The sequence below is a fragment of the Lepidochelys kempii genome, chromosome 14, assembly GCF_965140285.1.
Source record: "Lepidochelys kempii isolate rLepKem1 chromosome 14, rLepKem1.hap1, whole genome shotgun sequence".
NCBI classification, from domain to species: Eukaryota; Metazoa; Chordata; order Testudines; family Cheloniidae; genus Lepidochelys; species Lepidochelys kempii.
Window position 1 is genome coordinate 46,070,711 of NC_136393.1, and position 13,611 is coordinate 46,084,321.

Genomic DNA, 13,611 nt, shown 5'->3' on the forward strand with positions numbered 1-13,611 from the left:
AGGCAGGAACGGGGGTTACATTTTTCTAACAACACCCGCCCCCCCCCCAACCGCAAGCATGCTCCCCTCCCTCCTCTGTGTCACCCTCTCTCCCCACCCTTCAATCCCCCCGCCCCCCTTCCTGCTCATCCACCCCAGTGCAAGGCTGGGAGACGCTGCCTGCACCCCAGAGGCAGGCGGGGAGGGGGGGGGGGGGGCTGGCTGGCGGCAAAGCAATCGAGTGCCCGCTAGGACCCAGGAGGCGCTGGGGTGGGGGCGGTGACGGGAGGTCACCCCCAGCCCCCGCAGCAGGAAGTGCAGTTCAGCCGCTACAGTGTAGCCCCTGATCGCCGCTGGCTGCAGGGCGGGCGCCCTGCGCTGGCCCCGTGCAAGATCCCCCCCCCCCCGGCTGCAGAGGGGCGAGGGTCAGCCCGAGGGAGTCTCATCCCTGCTGCTTCCCCAGCGGCTCTTCCATCCCAGTTCAGAGACCTCGGCCTGCCCAGGACTTTCCCTGTAGGGCAGACGGATCTTCCGCCCCCCCCAAAGGAAAAGAGCTGGGACCCCAGATCCAGGAGGAAGACACCTCCCGCGGAGGAGCCGAGCTGCTCCACTTGGAGCGAAGGTAAGAGAGCCCTTCCCTTCCCTTCCCATCCCATCCCATCCCTTCCCTTCCCTTCCCTTCCCTTCCCATCCCATCCCATCCCATCCCTTCCCATCCCATCCCATCCCATCCCTTCCCATCCCGCAGCTGATCCTGCTCGCTAAACGCTCTGCAGACTCTGCTTAAACTGTCCCAGCCCCCGGAGCCCTTGACGGGGGATTTTAATTTGGAAGATCGGCTCAGCTTGATTTTTATGGTGCTTTATTTATTTATTAATGGCTCTTCTTTGTTATGGGTGAATGGTCACCTCCTCGCAGGGACTAGGGGAATCCGTGCAAAATGTGTGTTTTGTGTGGGGCAAAACCACAGGGGCCCAAATCCTCAGCTGGTGTCAAATCAGTTTTCAGGGGGGTAGCCGCCTTAGTCGGATGAAGTGGGTTTTAGCCCACGAAAGCGTATGCCCAAATAAATTTGTTTGCCTCTAAGGTGCCACAAGTCCTCCTCGTTGTATCCATGAAGTCAACAGTGTTGTGGTCAATATGCCCCAGCTGGGGATCTGGCCTGATTTATTCCAGTGGAGCTGTGATCCATTGACACCAGCTAGAGATCTGGTCCCGTTTATTCCGGTGGAGCTGTGATCTATTGATACCAGTTGGGGATCTGGCCCCGTTTATTCCAGTGGGGCTGTGATCCATTGACACAGGCAGGGTCTGATCAGAAACAGTCAAATAAGAGTCCCAATCAACTACAGCGTGTAAAGGCAGACAGCTAAAAGGAGACAAGTTTTTAAAGTGCTTGTATACCATTGTTAGAAGTTTAAATAATAAGATGGGTGAACTAGAGTGCCTCATCTTAAATGAGGATATTGATATAATAGGCGTCACAGAAACTTGGTGGAATGAGGATAATCAATGGGATACAGTAATAGCAGGGTACAAAATATATCGGAAGGACAGAACAGGTCATCCTGGTGGAGGAGTGGCATTATATGTGAAAGAAAGCATAGAATCAAATGAAGTAAAAATCTTAAAATGAACTAAATTGCACTATAGAATCTCTCTCTATGGATAGAAATTCCATGCTCGAATAATAAGAATATAGCAGTAGGGATACATTACTGACCACCTGACCAGGATGGTGATAGTGACTGTGAAATGCTCAGGGAGATTAGAGAGGCTATTAAAATAAAAAACTCAATAATAATAATGGGGGATTTCATTTATCCCCATATTAACTGGGTACATGTCACCTCAGGATGGGATACAGTGAGAAAGTTTCTTGACACCTTAAATCAGTGGTCCTCAAAGCCAGTCTGCCACTTTTTCAGGGAAAGCCCCTGACGAGCCGGACCGGTTTGTTTACCTGCCGCGTCTGTAGGTTCGGCCGATTGCGGCTCCCACTGGACGCGGTTCGCTGCTCCAGGCCAATGGGGGCTGCGGGAAGCGCGGCCATCACGTCCCTTGGCCCACGCCGCTTCCCGCAGCCCCCATTGGCCTGGAGCGGCGAACCGCGGCCAGTGGGAGCCGCAATCGGCCGAACCTGCGGACGCGGCAGGTAAACAAACCGGTCCGACCCGCCAGGGGCTTTCCCTGAACAAGCAGCGGACTGGCTTTGAGAACTGCTGCCTTAAATGACTGCTTCTTGGAGCAGCTGGTCCTGGAACCCACCAGAGGAGAGGCAATTCTTGATTTAGTCCTAAGTGGAGCATAGGAGCTGGTCCAAGAGGTGAATATAGCTGGACCGTTTGGTAATAGTGACCATAATATAATTAAATTTAATATCCCTGGGGCAGGAAAAACATCACTGCAGCCCAACACTGTAGCACTTAACTTCAGAAAGGGTAACTACACAGAAATGAGGAGGTTAGTTAAACAGAAATTAACGGGTACAGAGCCAAAAGTGAAATCTCTGCAAGCCGCATGGAAACTTTTTAATGACACCATAATAGAGGCTCAAAGTAAATGTATACCCAAAAATTAAAAAATATAGTAAGAGAACCGAAAAAGAGCCACTGTGGCTAAACAACAAAGTAAAAGAAGGAGTGAGAGGCAAAAAGGCATCCTTTAAAACGTGGAAGTTAAATCCTAGTGAGGAAAATAGAAAAGAGCATAAACACTGGCAAATGAAGTGTAAAAATAGAATTAGGAAGGCCAAACAAGAATTTGAGGAACAGTTAGCCAAAGACTGAAAAATAATAGCAAAATGTTTTTTTTAAAATACATCAGAAGCAGAAAGTCTGCTAAACAACAGGTGGGGCCACTAGACGATCGAGGTGCTAAAGGAGCACTCAAGGACGATACGGCCATTGCAGAGAAACTAAATGAATTCTTTGCATGGGTCTTCATGGCTGAGGATGTGAGGGAGATTCCCAAATCTGAGCCATTCTTTTTAGGTGACAGATCTGAGGAACTGTCCCAGATTGAGGTGTCATTAGAGGAGGTTTTGGAACAAATTGATCAATTAAACAGCAGTAAGTCACCAGGACCAGATGGTATTCACCCAAGAGTTCTGAAGGAATTCAAATATGAAATCGCAGGACTACTAATTATAGTCTGTTACCTATCATTTAAATCAGCTTCTGTACCAGATGCCTTGAGGATAGCTAATGTAACGCCAGTTTTTAAAAAGGGCTCCAAAGGTGATCCCAGCAATTACAGGCCTGTAAGCCTGACTTCAGTACTGGGCAAACTGGTTGAAACTACTCTGAAACCTTTTTTATAGCAGCTGGGTTAGTCTCTATTCGCAAAAGAAAAAAGAAGAATATTGTCAGACATAAATGAACATAATTTGTTGAGGAAGAATCAACATGGTTTTAGTAAAGGGAAATCATGACTCACCAATCTACTAGGATTCTTTGAGGGGGTCAACAAGCGCGTGGCCCAAGGGTATGCAGTGGATATAGTGTACTTAGATTTTCAGAAAGCTTTTGACAAAGTCCCTCACCAAAGGCTCTTAGGCAAAGTAAGCTGCCACAGGATCAGAGGGAAGTTGCCCTCGTGGATTGGTAACTGGTTAAAAGATAGGAAACCAAGGGTAGGTATAAATGGTCAGGTTTTGGAATAGAGAGAGGTAAATAGCGGTGTCCCCCAGGGGCCTGTTCAGGGACCAGTCCTATTCAACATATTCATAAATGATCTGGAAAAAGGGGTAAACAGTGAGGTGGCAATATTTGCAGATGACACAAAATTACTAAAGATAGTTAAGACCCAGGCTGACTGTGAAGAGCTACAAAAGGATCTCTCAAAACTGGGTGACTGGGCAACAAAATGGCTGATGACATTTTATGTTGATAAATGCAAAGTAATGCATGTTGGAAAGCATGATCCCAACTATACATATAAAATGATGGGGTCTAAATGAGCTGTACCAACTCAAGAAAGAGATCTTGGAGTCATTGTGGATAATTCTCTGAAAACATCCACTCCATGTGCAGTGGCAGTCAAAAAAGTGTAAAGAATGCTGGGAGTAATTAAGAAAAGGATAGATAATAGGACAGAAAATATCCTGTTGCCTCCATATAAATCCCTGGTACGCCCACACCTTGAACACTGCATGCAGATCTGGTCGCCCCATTTCAAAAAGATATATTGGAATTGGAAAAGGTTCAGAAAAGAGCAACAAAAATGATTAGAGGTATGGAACGACTTCCATATGAGGAGAGATGAATAAGACTGGGACTTTTCAGCTTGGAAAAGAGACCGCTAAGGGGGGATATGATTGAGGTCTATAAAATCATGACTGGTGTAGAGAAAGTAAATAAGGAAGTGTTATTTACTCCTTCTCATAACACAAGAACTAGGGGTCACCCAATGAAATTAATAGGCAGCAGGTTTAAAAAAATAAAAGGAAGTATTTCTTCATTCATCGCACAGTGAACCTGTGGAACTCCTTTCCAGAGGATGTTGTGAAGGCCAAGACCATAAGAGGAGTTCAAAAAAGAATTAGATAAATTCATGGAGGATAGGTCCATCAATGGCTATTAGCCAGGATGGGCAGGAATGGTGTCCCTCGCCTGTGTTTGCCAGAAGCTGGGAATGAGCGACAGGGGATGGATCACTTGATGATTCCCTGTTCTGTTCATTCCCTCTGAGGCACCTGGCACTGGCCACTGTCCGAAGACAGGACATTGGGCTAGATGGACCTTTGGTCTGACCCAGTAGGGCCATTCTTATGTTCTCATGACGCCAGCTGGGGCTCTGGTCCCGTTTATGCTGGTGGAGCTGTGATCCATTGACACCAGCTGGGGATCTGGCTTGAATAATTTGTATCAACATACAGTATTTTTTTGGGTAACTGTTTGTACAAACTGGTTTAAGTTCCTTCAGAAGCAGCAAATGCCCAACAAAGTGGAATACATACAAACTGCAGAGGGAAAGTGCCTGTTAGATCAAGATTTTTTTTAAAAAAAAGAATTAAGACCTTGTCTAAGCTAAGATTTTTGGGGCAGATTTTCAAAGGCGCAAATGGCCTGTTTGGGGTTTGTACAGCTCCTAGCACAGTGGTGACCTGAACTGTGTGGCACTTACAGGAGCTGCATTTTTAGGTACCCTAAATAGCTTTGAAGATCTATCCCAGAGAATTGAGGTCATAACTACAGACTGGAGGAGAGGAGGGGGGAGAGACTGTATCTTGGAAAGCAGTGACTCTGGAATGGATTTAGGAGTCCTAGTGGGCCCTAGGATCAACTCAACACGATCTCCCGGTGTGATGCTGTGACAGAAAGTGCTAATACAATCCTTGGGTGTAAACGGGAATGGGAAATAGAAGAAAAAAGGTGATTTTGAAATTAAAAATGGTAAATTACCAGATCAGAATAAGAATATAGGACACGTTATACTACAAAACACTGTTATGAAGGGATTGCTTAGCTTCTAGCCTCAGTGATCCTTTCCTGTGATCCCTACATTAAGTGGCACCGTGACATCCATCTACACATTAACCAAGCTAAAACCTGGTGGGCTAAGGACAATGAGTCATAAAACCACCATTTAAATAAATACACAAAACAATGGAATGAATCTACATTGGCAGTGGATCACCATTGAGACAATCAGAAGAGCAGATAAGACAGATTCCCGAGGGATCTGTGAGGCTCTATGCAGGCAGCTCACACCTGTGTAAATGAATGAGGAATTCTTTTCACACCAAAGACATGAACAAGAATTCCAAAATAAGTTAGGGTGGTGGATGTGCAAACCCCTTCACCGAATCCAGCCTCCTTCAACAGCTTGAGACCTCATTTCAGATGGAGGAGAGACGTTGTATCTAGGCAGTGGGCTGCATTGTGACTTCAACACCACAGCCATGGGGGTCAGGGCTGAGATATGCTACCTAAAGAGGAACAAAAGCCCATCCACCACCCTCAGCCTACTTCGCCTGTTTGTGGTAACTTTCATCCCCTCTGCAACCCCTCCTATTCTAGGGGTTTTCCTCCCTGCCACTTTGCAACCCATCTGCCCCTATCTGTTTTACGATCCCTGGGTCAATTTCTGCCCATCGCTCCCCTGCTGCCCCTCTTTAAAGCAGTGAGCAGATGCACCTTGGGCACATTACTGGGGGCATTCAATTCACTGGAGAAAGCTCAGTAACAGCAAAGTAGCCAATTCCAGTCAGAAACCATTTGTGGCATTCACTCTAGTTTTACAAACTGTTCGCTGGCACAACTTGCTCCCGGGAGCAGTTGCTAGCCATTCTTTTTGGTTGCCCCGTCACAGTTTGCTTGCCCTTGCCTTTCCCCATCCGCTGATTCTTAAGTGGAGAATGTCAGGTAATGCAGTGAGTTAATGTTAGCTTAGGTACGGGGTGGTGGGAAGTAAAGTCTGTGGTTGGTGATGAGACAGTTATTTAATGGCTGAGGAGTCTACAAAGGCCCATTTGGCTGCCACAAGCCACCGTAGAATGTTTTTCCAATGCTAGCAGTTTGGCGAGGGGAGCGGGGAGGGAGGTTGGGGGAGAATTAAGGCTTACTAGCTAGCAGGGGAATTTTCCAGGACCTGGCTGAAGGTGCCAGGAATGGGCTCTCCAGACACCAGAGCAGTGGCGTGCCATGGCCTTTGTAGTAAGGCATGCGGCCACTTTTAGCAAACAGATTTTGCGCTAAACTTTCCATCCTGATGAAGAGTCCACCAGCTCTGCTCTATCACGGCTGATTCAGTGCTATGCTTGCATGCCCTAGTGACGTGCCACAAAATGGAGTCCTCCATGCGGCCTGGTCTCATGTGGGGAGGACGCCGCTTTGTTCGACAATGCACGTACAGGGGCTGGACGGAATCGTCCCTCAACCCACAGGACGCCCATCGAACCACGTGTTTTGGGAATTCTGGGGCATGTGCTGCATACATAAATGGCACACTGCTGCACCAGAGAAAAGCGCTTCGGGGTCTGTAGGAATCCAGGTTACAGGGAAGGTGGCATTCAGACCCCATTCAGAGGAAGTAGCACTCAGCAGCTTCTGAGACGGATTTCTGAACTGGGATCTATAATCAGATTTTTCCTGGGCTTGAGAGGGTAGAGAAAGCACCTCTAGATGAACAGGACCTGAGTTCACCCATGGGTTTACTTGTAAGTAATACAATAAGAGTTTGTTAGCCAATTTCTGCCTCAATGGCTAGAAGTTCCATGCTTGAATAAGAAGAATATAGCAGCAGGAATATACTACCAACCCCCAGACCAGGATGGTGATGGTGATTCTGAAATGCTCAGAGAGATTAGAGAAGCTACAAAAATAGAAGACTCACTCATAATGGGGGATTTTAACTATCCCTGTACTGACTTGGTACATGTCACCTCTGAACGGAGATAAAATTTCCAGACTCCGTTAACGACGGCTTCTTGGGAGCATCTAGTTCTAGAACCACCAGAGGAGAGGCCATTCTTGATTTCGTCCTAAGTGGTGCAGAGGATCTAGTCCAAGAGGTGAATATAGCTGGACTGCTTGGCAACAGCAGCCATGATGTAATTAAATTGAAACATCCTTGGGAGGGAAATACCAAAGAAGCCCACCACAGTAGCATTTAGCTTAAAAAAGAGGAACTGCACAAAAATGAGGAAGCTAGCTAAACGGAAAATAAAAGGAACAGTCACAAGAGTGAATTGCCTGCATGCTGTATGGAAACTTTTTAAAACCACCATAACAGAGGCTCAAATTAAATGTGTGCCCAAATTTTAAAAAACAAAAACCAGTAAGAGAACCAAAAAGAAAAAAAAGCCACCATGGCTAAACAACATAAGTGAGTTGCTTAGAGGCAAAAAGGTGTCCTTTAAAAATTGGAAGTTAAATCAGACTCAGGAAAACAGAAAGGAACATAAACTGTGGCAGGTCACATGTAAAAGTATATTTAGGCAGGCCAAAAAGAATTTGAAGAGCAACTAGCAAAAGACACAAAAAGCTTTTTGAGTACATCAGAAGCAGGAAGCCTGCCAAACGGTCAGTGGGGCCGCAGGACAATCGAGGTGCTAAAGGAGGACCAAGTTGTGGGGAGAAGCTAAATAAAGTCTTTCCATCGGTCTTCATGACTGAGGATGTGAGGCAGATTCCCAAACCTGAGCCATTCTTTTTAGGTGACAAATCTCAGGAACTGTCCCAGACTGAGGTGTCATTAGAGGAGGTTTTGGAACAAATTGATCAAACTAAACAGCAATAAGTCACCAGGACCAGATGGGATTCCCCCAAGAGTTCTGAAGGAACTCAAAGGTGAAATTGCAGAACTACTAACTGTGGAATGTAACTTATCACTTAAATCAGCCTCTGTACCAGATGACTGGAGGATAGCTAATGTAACATCCAATGAAGTGAGCTGTAGCTCACGAAAGCTCATGCTCAAATAAATTGGTTAGTCTCTAAGGTGCCGCAAGTCCTCCTTTTCTTTTTATGGATACAGACTAACACGGCTGCTACTCTGAAACCTGATATAACACAGATTTTTTTAAGAAAGGCACCAGAGGCGATCCTGACAGTTACAGGCCGGTAAGCCTAACTTCAGTATTGGACAAATTGGTTGAAACTAAGAATTATCAGACACATAGATGAACATGGTTAGTTGGGGAGGAGTCAGCATGGTTTTTGTAAAGGGAAATCATATCTCACCAATCTAGAAGAATCCTTTGAGGGGGTCAACAAGCATGGGAACAAGGGTGACCCAGTAGATACAGAGTACTTGGACTTTCAGAAAGCCTTTGCAAGGTGCCTCACCAAAGGCTCTTAAGCAAAGTAAGCTGCCAAGGGATAAGAGGGAAGGTCCTCTCATGGACCAGTAACTGGTTAAAAGATAGGACACAAAGGATAGGAATAAATGGTCAGTTTTCAGAATGGAGAGCGGTAAATAGCGGTGTCCCCCAGGGGTCTGTACTAGGACCAGTCAACATAGTCATAAATGATCTAGAAAAAGAGGTGAACAGTGAGATGGCAGTTTGCAGACGATACAGAATTACTCAAGATTGTTAGCTCCAAGGCTGACTGCAAAGAGTTACAAAGGGAGTTCTCAGAACTGGCTGACCGGGCAACAAAATGGCAGATGAAATTCAATGTTGAGAAATGCAAAGTAATGCACATTGGAAGCATAATCCCAACTATAATTACCAAATGATAGGGTCTAAATGAGCTGTTACCACTCAAGAGAGAGATCTTGGCGTCATTGTGGTTAGTTCTCTGGAAACATCTGCTCAGTGTGCAGCAGCAGTCCAAAAAGCAAGCAGAACGGTAGGAACCATTAGAAAATGAATAGGTAACAAGACCGAAAATATCATATTGTGTCTACATAAATCCAGAGTTTTACTACTGCGTGCAGTTCTGGTCACCCCATCTCAAAAAAGATACATTAGAATTGGAAAGGGTACAGAGAAGAGCAACAAAAGCAATTAGGGGGTGGAACAGCTTCCTTAGGAGGAAAGATTAGAAAGACTTGGACTGTTGAGTTGGAAAAAGAGACAGCTAAAGGGGAGGGGCGGGGGTAGGATAGAAATCTATCAAATCATGTCTGGGATGGAGAAAGTGAACAGGAAAGTGTTATTTACCCCTCCACATAACACAAGAATCAGGGTCACCCAATGACATTAATCGGCAGCGGGGTTAAATCAAGCAAAAGGAAGTATTTCTTAATGATTCCCAACATTCTGTTCGCTTTTTTGACTGCCCCTGCACATCGAGTGGATGTTTTCAGAGAACTATCCACAGTGACTCCAAAATCTCTTTCTTTCTGTGCTGTTGAGGAGGATGAAAGTCCCAGGGAAGGAGAGCATCTAACTGGAGCAGAGGGAAACAATCCCATAGTTGGGACCCTCCTTCCAGATGATGTTCTGGTATCCTCTCGCACTGAGGACACCGCTCCGGGGGAGGGAACTCATGCTATTGGGAAGAGACAGATATTAGTAATTGGTGATTTGATCATTAGAAACATAAATAGCTGAGTTTGCGATGAGCAGGAGAACCAAACGGTGACTTGTCTGCCTGGTATGAAGGTTGCGGATCTCTCGAGATGTCTAGATAGATTTATGTGTAGTGCTGGGGGGGAGCCGGTGGTCATGGTACATGTAGGTACCAATGACATAGGCAAGGATAGGATTGAGGTCCTGGAGTCTAAACTTAGGCTGTTAGGTAAGAGATTGAAGTCTAGGACCTCCATGGTAGCATTCTCTGAGATGCTCCCAGTTCCATGTGCAGGGCCAGTTAGACAGGCAGAACTGCAGCGCCTCAGTGCATGGATGAGATGATGGTGTAGGGAGGAGGGGTTTAGATTTATTAGGAAATGGGGAAACTTTGGGGAAAGGGGGAGCCTATACAGGAAGGATGGGCTCCACCTAAACCCAAATGGAACCAGATTGCTGGCACTTAACATTAAAAAGGTCTTAGAACAGTTTTTAAACTAAGGGCTGGGGAAAAGCCGACAGGTGCGGAGGAGCACATGGTTCGGACATCCCTTAGGGGAGGATCTACTCATAGAGGCTCTCTGTGTCCTAGTGAGGACGAGAGGATGGAAAGTGATAAAATACAGGCAGGGTCTGATCAGAAACAGTCAAATAAAAAAGAGTCCCATTCAATTACAATGTGTAATGGCAGACAGCTAAAAGGAGTCAAGTTTTTAAAGTGCTTATATACCAATGCTAGAAGTCTAAATAATAAGATGGGTGAACTAGAGTGCCTCATATTAAGTGAGGATATTGATCTAATAGGCATCACAGAAACTTGGTGGAATGAGGATAATCAATGGGATACAGGAATACCAGGGCACAAAATATATTGGAAGGACAGAACAGGTCGTCCTGGTGGGGGAGTGGCATTATATGTGAAAGAAAGCATAGAATCAAATGAAGTAAAAATCGTAAATGAATGAAACTGTACCATAGAATCTCTATGGATAAAAATTCCATGCTCGAATAATAAGAATATAGCAGTAGGGCAATATTACTGACCTCTTGACCAGGATGGTGATAGTGACTGTGAAATGCTCAGGGAGATTAGAGAGGCTATTAAAATAAAAAACTCAATAATAATAGTGGGGGATTTCAATTATCCCCATATTGACTGGGTACATGTCACCTCAGGACGGGATGCAGAGAGAAAGTTTCTTGACACCTTCAAGGACTGCTTCTTGGAACAGCTGGTCCTGGAACCCACCAGAGGAGAGGCAATTCTTGATTTAGTCCTAAGTAGAGCTTAGGATCTGGTCCAAGAGGTGAATATAGCTGGACTGCTTCGTAATAGTGACCATAATATAATTCAATTTAACATCCCTGTGGCAGGAAAAACACCACAGCAGCCCAACACTGTAGCATTTAATTTAAGAAAGGGGAACTACACAAAAATGAGAAGGTTAGTTAAACAGAAATTAAAGGGTACAGTGCCAAAACTGAAATCTCTGCAAGCTGCGTGGAAACTTTTTAAAGACACCATAATAGAGGCTCAAAGTAAATGTATACCCCAAATTAAAAAACACAGTAAGAGAACCAAACAAGAGCCACCGTGGCTAAACAACAAATAAAAGAAACAGTGAGAGGCAAAAAGGCATCCTTTAAACATGGAAGTTAAATCCTAGTGAGGAAAATAGAAAGGAGATAAACACTGGCAAATGAAATGTAAAAATAGAATTAGGAAAGCCGAAAAAGAATTTGAGGAACAGTTAGCCAAAGACTCAAAAAGAAATAGCAAAATGTTTTTTAAGTACATGAGAAGCCGGAAGCCTGCTAAACAACCGGTGGGGCCGCTGGACGATCAAGATGCTAAAGGAGCACTCAAGGACGATACGGCCATTGCAGAGAAACTAAATTAATTCTTTGCATGAGTCTTCACAGCAGAAGAGGTGAGGGAGATTCCCAAACCTGAGCCATTCTTTTAGGTGACAGATCTGAGGAACTGTCCCAGATTGAGGTATCATTAGAGGAGGTTTTGCAACAAATTGGTAAATTAAACAGCAATAAGTTACCAGGACCAGATGGGATTCACCCAAGAGGTCTGAAGGAACTCAAATGTGAAATTGCAGAACCACTGACTCTAGTCTGGTTTCAGAGTGGTAGCCATGTTAGTCTGTATGAGCAAAAATGACAAGGAGTCCTTGTGGCACCTTAGAGACTAACAAATTTATCTGGACATAAGCTTTCGTGGGCTAGAATCCACTTCATCAGATGCATGGAGTGGAAAATACAGTAGCAGGTATAAAAACACAGCACATGAGAAGGTGGGAGTTGCCTTACCAAGTGGGAGGTCAGTCTAACGAGACAACTCAATTAACAGTAGGATACCAAGGAAGGAAAAATCACTTTTGTAGTGGTAATGAGAGTGGCCCATTTCAAACAGTTGACAAGAAGGTGTGACAGGTTTCAGAGTAGCAGCCGTGTTAGTCTGTATCCACAAAAAGAAAAGGGGGACTTGTGGCACCTTAGAGACTAACAAATTTATTTGAGCATAAGCTTTCGTGAGCTACAGCTCACTTCATCGGATGCATTCAGTGGAAAATACAGTGGGGAGATTTATCTACACAGAGAACATGAAACAATGGGTGTTACCATACACACTGTAACGAGAGTGATCAGGCAAGGTGAGCTATTACGAGCAGGAGAGCGGGTTGAGGGGGACCTTTTGTAGTGATAATCAAGGTGGGCCATTTCCAGCAGTTGACAAGAATGTCTGAGGAACAATGGGGGTGGGGGTGGGGGGGGCAGATAAATATGGGGAAATAGTTTTACTTTGTGTAATGACCCATCCACTCCCAGTCTTTATTCAAGCCTAAGTTAATTGTATCCAGTTTGCAAATTAATTCCAATTCAGCAGTCTCTCGTTGGAGTCTGTTTTTGAAGTTTTTTTGTTGAAGAATTGCCACTTTTAGGTCTGTAATCGAGTGTCCAAAGAGATTAAAGTGCTCTCTGACTGGTTTTTGAATGTTATAATTCTTGACGTCTGATTTGTGTCCATTTATTCTTTTACATAGAGACTGTCCAGTTTGACCAATGTACATGGCAGAGAGGCATTGCTGGCACATGATGGCATATATCACATTGGTAGATGTGCAGGTGAATGAGCCTCTGATAGTGTGGCTGATGTGATTAGGCCCTATGATGGTGTCCCCTGAATAGATATGTGGGCACAGTTGGCAACGGGCTTTGTTGCAAGGATAGGTTCCTGGGTTAGTGGTTCTGTTGTATGGTGTGTGGTTGCTGGTGAGTATTTGCTTCAGGTTGGGGGGCTGTCTGTAGGCAAGGACTGGCCTGTCTCCCAAGATCTGTGAGAGTGATGGGTCGTCCTTCAGAATAGGTTGTAGATCCTTGATGATGCGTTGGAGAGGTTTTAGTTGGGGGCTGAAGGTGATGGCTAGTGGCGTTCTGTTATTTTCTTTATTGGGCCTGTCCTGTAGTAGGTGACTTCTGGGTACTCTTCTGGCTCTGTCGATCAAGAAGGTGTGAGTAACAGTAGTGGGAAATTAGTATGGGGGAAATTAGGTTTTGTAATAACCCAACCACTCCCAGTCTTTATTCAGGCCTAATTTGATGGTGTGCAGTTTGAAAATTAATTCCAGTTCTGCAGTTTCGCGTTGGAGTCTGTT

At 45.1% G+C, this 13,611-nt stretch overlaps 1 non-coding gene across 1 annotated transcript in view; it reads left to right on the forward strand.

The window, feature by feature from the left end:
- Nucleotides 1–278: 278 nt before the first annotated feature.
- The window catches only part of LOC140897909 (uncharacterized), an 80,243-nt gene continuing 66,910 nt past the window's right edge, over nt 279–13,611 (forward strand). Inside the window, exon 1 of the transcript XR_013634536.1 lies at nt 279–601. This is a non-coding gene — a transcript (uncharacterized LOC140897909). The remainder of the gene's footprint in view (nt 602–13,611) is intronic.